Genomic DNA, 6,000 nt, shown 5'->3' on the forward strand with positions numbered 1-6,000 from the left:
TTTGTCACCACTAAACCAGCCCTACAAGAGATCCTAAGGGGGATCCTGTGAGACAAAGTACCAGAGACATCGGTACAAGAATGAAACCTATGGACATCATAATGTCTCTAAACCCATATCTTTCTATAATAACACTGAATGTAAATGGACTAAATGTGCCAACCAAAAGACATAGGGTATCAGAATGGATAAAAAAACAAGACCCATCTATTTGCTGTCTACAAGAGACTCATTTTAGACCTGAGGACACCTTCAGATTGAGAGTGAGGGGATGGAGAACTATTTATCATGCCACTGGAAGTCAAAAGAAAGCTGGAGTAGCCATACTTATATCAGACAAACTAGACTTTAAATTAAAGGCTGTAACAGATGATAAAGGGCATTATATAATAATCACAGGGTCTATCCATCAGGAAGAGCTAACAATTATAAATGTCTATGCGCCGAATACAGGAACCCCCAAATATATAAAACAATTACTCACAAACATAAGCAACCTTATTGATAAGAATGTGGTAATTGCAGGGGACTTTAACACTCCACTTACAGAAATGGATAGATCATCTAGACACACGGTCAATAAAGAAACAAGGGCCCTGAATGAGACATTGGATCAGATGGACTTGACAGATATATTTAGAACTCTGCATCCCAAAGCAACAGAATATACTTTCTTCTCGAGTGCACATGGAACATTCTCCAAGATAGATCACATACTGGGTCACAAAACAGCCCTTCATAAGTATACAAGAATTGAAATCATACCATGCATACTTTCAGACCACAATGCTATGAAGCTTGAAAGAAACCACAGGAAAAAGTCTGGAAAACCTCCAAAAGCATGGAGGTTAAAGAACACCCTACTAAAGAATGAGTGGGTCAACCAGGCAATTAGAGAAGAAATTAAAAAATATATGGAAACAAATGAAAATGAAAATACAACAATCCAAACGCTTTGGGATGCAGCGAAGGCAGTCCTGAGAGGAAAATACATTGCAATCCAGGCCTATCTCAAGAAACAAGAAAAATCCCAAATACAAAATCTAACAGCACACCTAAAGGAAATAGAAGCAGAACAGCAAAGACAGCCTAAACCCAGCAGAAGAAGAGAAATAATAAAGATCAGAGCAGAAATAAACAATATAGAATCTAAAAAAACTGTAGAGCAGATCAATGAAACCAAGAGTTGGTTTTTTGAAAAAATAAACAAAATTGATAAACCTCTAGCCAGGCTTCTCAAAAAGAAAAGGGAGATGACACAAATAGAGAAAATCATGAATGAAAATGGAATTATTACAACCAATCCCTCAGAAATACAAGCAATTATCAGGGAATACTATGAAAAATTATATGCCAACAAACTGGACAACCTGGAAGAAATGGACAAATTCCTAAACACCCACACCCTTCCAAAACTCAATCAGGAGGAAATAGAAAGCTTGAACAGACCCATAACCAGCGAAGAAATTGAATCAGTTATCAAAAATCTCCCAACAAATAAGAGTCCAGGACCAGATGGCTTCCCAGGGGAGTTCTACCAGACGTTTAAAGCAGAGATAATACCTATCCTTCTCAAGCTATTCCAAAAAATAGAAAGGGAAGGAAAACTTCCAGACTCATTCTATGAAGCCAGTATTACTTTGATTCCTAAACCAGACAGAGACCCAGTAAAAAAAGAACTACAGGCCAATATCCCTGATGAATATGGATGCAAAAATTCTCAATAAGATACTAGCAAATCGAATTCAACAGCATATAAAAAGAATTATTCACCATGATCAAGTGGGATTCATTCCTGGGATGCAGGGCTGGTTCAACATTCGCAAATCAATCAACGTGATACATCACATTAATAAAAGAAAAGATAAGAACCATATGATCCTGTCAATCGATGCAGAAAAGGCATTTGACAAAATTCAGCAACTTTCTTAATAAAAACCCTCGAGAAAGTCGGGATAGAAGGAACATACTTAAAGATCATAAAGCCATTTATGAAAAGCCCACAGCTAACATCATCCTCAATGGGGAAAAACTGAGAGCTTTCCCCCTGAGATCAGGAACACGACAGGGATGGCCACTCTCACCGCTGTTGTTTAACATAGTGTTGGAAGTGCTAGCATCAGCAATCAGACAACAAAAGGAAATCAAAGGCATCAAAATTGGCAAAGATGAAGTCAAGCTTTCACTTTTTGCAGATGACATGATATTATACATGGAAAATCCGATAGACTCCACCAAAAGTCTGCTAGAACTGATACATGAATTTAGCAAAGTTGCAGGATACAAAATCAATGTACAGAAATCAGTTGCATTCTTATACACTAATAATGAAGCAACAGAAAGACAGATAAAGAAACTGATCCCATTCACAATTGCACCAAGAAGCATAAAATACCTAGGGATAAATCTAACCAAAGATGTAAAAGATCTGTATGCTGAAAACTATAGAAAGCTTATGAAGGAAATTGAAGAAGATATAAAGAAATGGAAAAACATTCCGTGCTCATGGGTTGGAAGAATAAATATTGTCAAAATGTCAATACTACCCAAAGCTATCTACACATTCAATGCAATCCCAATCAAAATTGCACCAGCATTCTTCTCGAAGCTAGAACAAGCAATCCTAAAATTCATATGTAACCAGAAAAGACCCCGAATAGCCAAAGTAATTTTGAAGAAGAAGACCAAAGCAGGAGGCATCACAATCCCAGACTTTAGCCTCTACTACAAAGCTGTAATCATGAAGACAGCATGGTATTGGCACAAAAACAGGCACATAGACCAATGGAATAGAATAGAAACCCCAGTACTAGACCCACAAACGTATGGCCAACTCATCTTTGACAAAGCAGGAAGAACATACAATGGAAAAAAGACAGTCTCTTTAACAAATGGTGCTGGGAGAACTGGACAGCAACATGCAGAAGATTGAAACTAGACCACTTTCTCACACCATTCACAAAAATAAACTCAAAATGGATAAAGGACCTGAATGTGAGACAGGAAACCATCAAAACCCTAGAGAAGAGAGCAGGAAAAGAACTCTCTGACCTCAGTCGTAGCAATTTCTTACTTGACACATCCCCAGAGGCAAGGAATTAAAAGAAAAAAATGAACTACTGGGGACCTCATGAAGATAAAAAGCTTCTGCACAGCAAAGGAAACAACCAACAAAGCTAAAAGGCAACCAATGGAATGGGAAAAGATATTTGCAGATGACATATCGGACAAAGGGCTAGTATCCAAAACCTATAAAGAACTCACCAAACTCTACACCCGAAAAACAAATAACCCAGTGAAAAAATGGGCAGAAAACATGAATAGACACTTCTCTAAAGAAGACATCCGGATGGCCAACAGGCACATGAAAAGATGCTCAACGTCGCTCCTTATCAGGGAAATACAAATCAAAACCACACTCAGGTATCACCTCACGCCAGTCAGAGTGGCCAAAATGAACAAATCAGGAGTCTATAGATGCTCGAGAGGATATGGAGAAACAGGAACCCTCTTGCACTGTTGGTGGGAATGCAAACTGGTGCAGCCACTCTGGAAAACAGTGTGGAGGCTCCTCAAAAAATTAAAAATAGACCTACCCTATGACCCAGCAATAGCACTGCTAGGAATTTACCCAAGGGATACAGGAGTACTGATGCATAGGGGCACTTGTACCCCAATGTTCATAGCAGCACTCTCAACAATAGCCAAATTATGGAAAGAGCCTAAATGTCCATCAGCTGATGAATGGATAAAGAAATTGTGGTTTCTATACACAATGGAGTACTACGTGGCAACGAGAAAGAATGAAATATGGCCCTTTGTAGCAACGTGGATGGAACTGGAGAGTGTTAGGCTAAGTGAAATAAGTCATACAGAGAAATACAGATAGCATATGTTTTCACTCATGTGGATCCTGAGAAACTTAGGTTAGAGTGGGAGAGAGCCAAAACATAAGAGACTTAAAAACCGAGAACTGAGGGTTGATGGGGGGTGGGAGGGAGGGGAGGGTGGGTGATGGGTATTGAGGAGGGCACCTTTTGGGATGAGCACTGGGTGTTGTATAGAAACCAACTTGACAATAAATTTCATATATTGAAAAAAAAACCAACACGTGATGAAAAATCTCTCCCTAATGTTACGAGAACTAGCCAGATCCACAATCTAAATAATACTAGCCCAACAATGATCGCTTAATTCATTGGATAATTGTGCAGCTCTTGATTATCTACTCACTGAACAAAAAGGCATTTGCGTAATAGTGAATACCACCTGTTCCACATGGATAAATTTCTCTGGAGAATGTACACATTGTGTAGGTAGGAATTAATTAGACCATGGACCTTCAAGACCCTGTTCCCATGGCTCAGCTTCTCCTGACATTTGCCCTGTTCCAGGTCTCTGCCTAGCCTGACCTGTATGGCCCATGCATGTGCAGTATATACCCCATTTTCCAGTCTTGGAGAGCTGGAGCCCTCCAGGACTGTAGAACTCAAGTCTGTGCACAACCACGTGCATGAATGTTAGCCTCAAAGCATCTTCAAAGAGTGGGAGCAGGCAGTGGCAATCAGACTGATTTTCCTGGTTTGTAGCTGTCTCTAGTGATCTTTTTGAGTGGCCCATAGAGAAAAAGGTATGGAGAGTGTCTATATATGAGCTATTATAATGATTTCTCTGAAGCTTACATCAAATTAGTCATATTTAGTTTGTACGTTTCAGGAAAAAGGGCATTTTAGTTCTCAGTGATTCCAAGTCAGATAGATGGAGAAAATTGGACATGTAATTTTGGAGATTTGTAGCCAGACTTTGGAGGGAAGTAGAAGAATTCAGGAGTTAGTCTACTTTGTAGGTAGAAAACGAAATCTCAAAAACAATGAGCAGAAGTAGAATATGATATCCATACAGGTGTGTTACTGAAACCATTTTTTTTTCCTCTGAAGTTACCCTCATTTTCAAAGTTAGCCAAGTTAGGACTAATTTGTTTGTAAAATAAGTTTAGTTTAATAAACTTGGCTTGATTATTGACATAAATGTAGCAAGAATAGTGATTAATCCTATAGGATTTTTAAAATCTGCTTTGCTGGAACTTTTTATAGGGAACCCCCAGATTGAATTTTTAACACATTCTTAAGCCTAAAAAGCCAAGCCAAATACTTGCCATCAGACTTTGCCTGTAATACCTGTAGATTGGGTTACTTTCTCTCTTCTCAGGTCCTCAAAATATCCTGAGATTCTTTCACCTGCCAGAAAGTGACCTTCTTTACTTACCTGATAAGGCTTTTGGTAACCCTGTAAGTAAGATATCAGGCTGATTTTCCAAGAGGCTTAAATGGCTCTATAAAATCAATCTTAGTTCCTTAAAGGTGTTTGGTTTTATCTGAATCTATTCATTTTTCTCTCAAATATGACATTCCAGTCAAAGCCTTGGTAATATTACCAATATTTCCAATTGTGTCCTTTATAAAGAGAACAGATTCTTAATGAACGTAATGCAAATAAATACATTGCCAAGAAAATACAAGAATGCTCACTGAGTGTTTCTCAATTCCGGTGGGATCAGGTAGAGAGAAAAAGATAAATATTTCAATTCTGCTTATAAAGGTGTAATTTCACAATTGCTGTAAATTAGTTACCTTAAAAGAAAAAGGTTTCCTTAAATCTGGAAAGAAATATTTAAAAAATCAGCAGTATTTCTAAAAAAAACTCATAAAATAATAATCATCTTCCTCAGTATTCAGTACCATGTAATTAATTCTGGGTTTGCTTAAATCTACTAGTTTTTTCATTAGTCCTGGAAATTGCTTACCCAGTTTAACTTTTGGTCTTAAAGTTATAAGAAACCTGTATTCTGGAGTCATTTTTATGAATCTTATTGAAGAAGAATTTTTACAGGAACACTTTTATAAAAGCATTTGAGGGAAAGTAAAATTGTAAATGATAAAAGACTTAACACTATCAGTGGTTAAAGATCTGATTAGGGTTTATTACAATGCAGTCAAGAAG

Source organism: Prionailurus bengalensis, chromosome E4, assembly GCF_016509475.1.
Source record: "Prionailurus bengalensis isolate Pbe53 chromosome E4, Fcat_Pben_1.1_paternal_pri, whole genome shotgun sequence".
NCBI classification, from domain to species: Eukaryota; Metazoa; Chordata; class Mammalia; order Carnivora; family Felidae; genus Prionailurus; species Prionailurus bengalensis.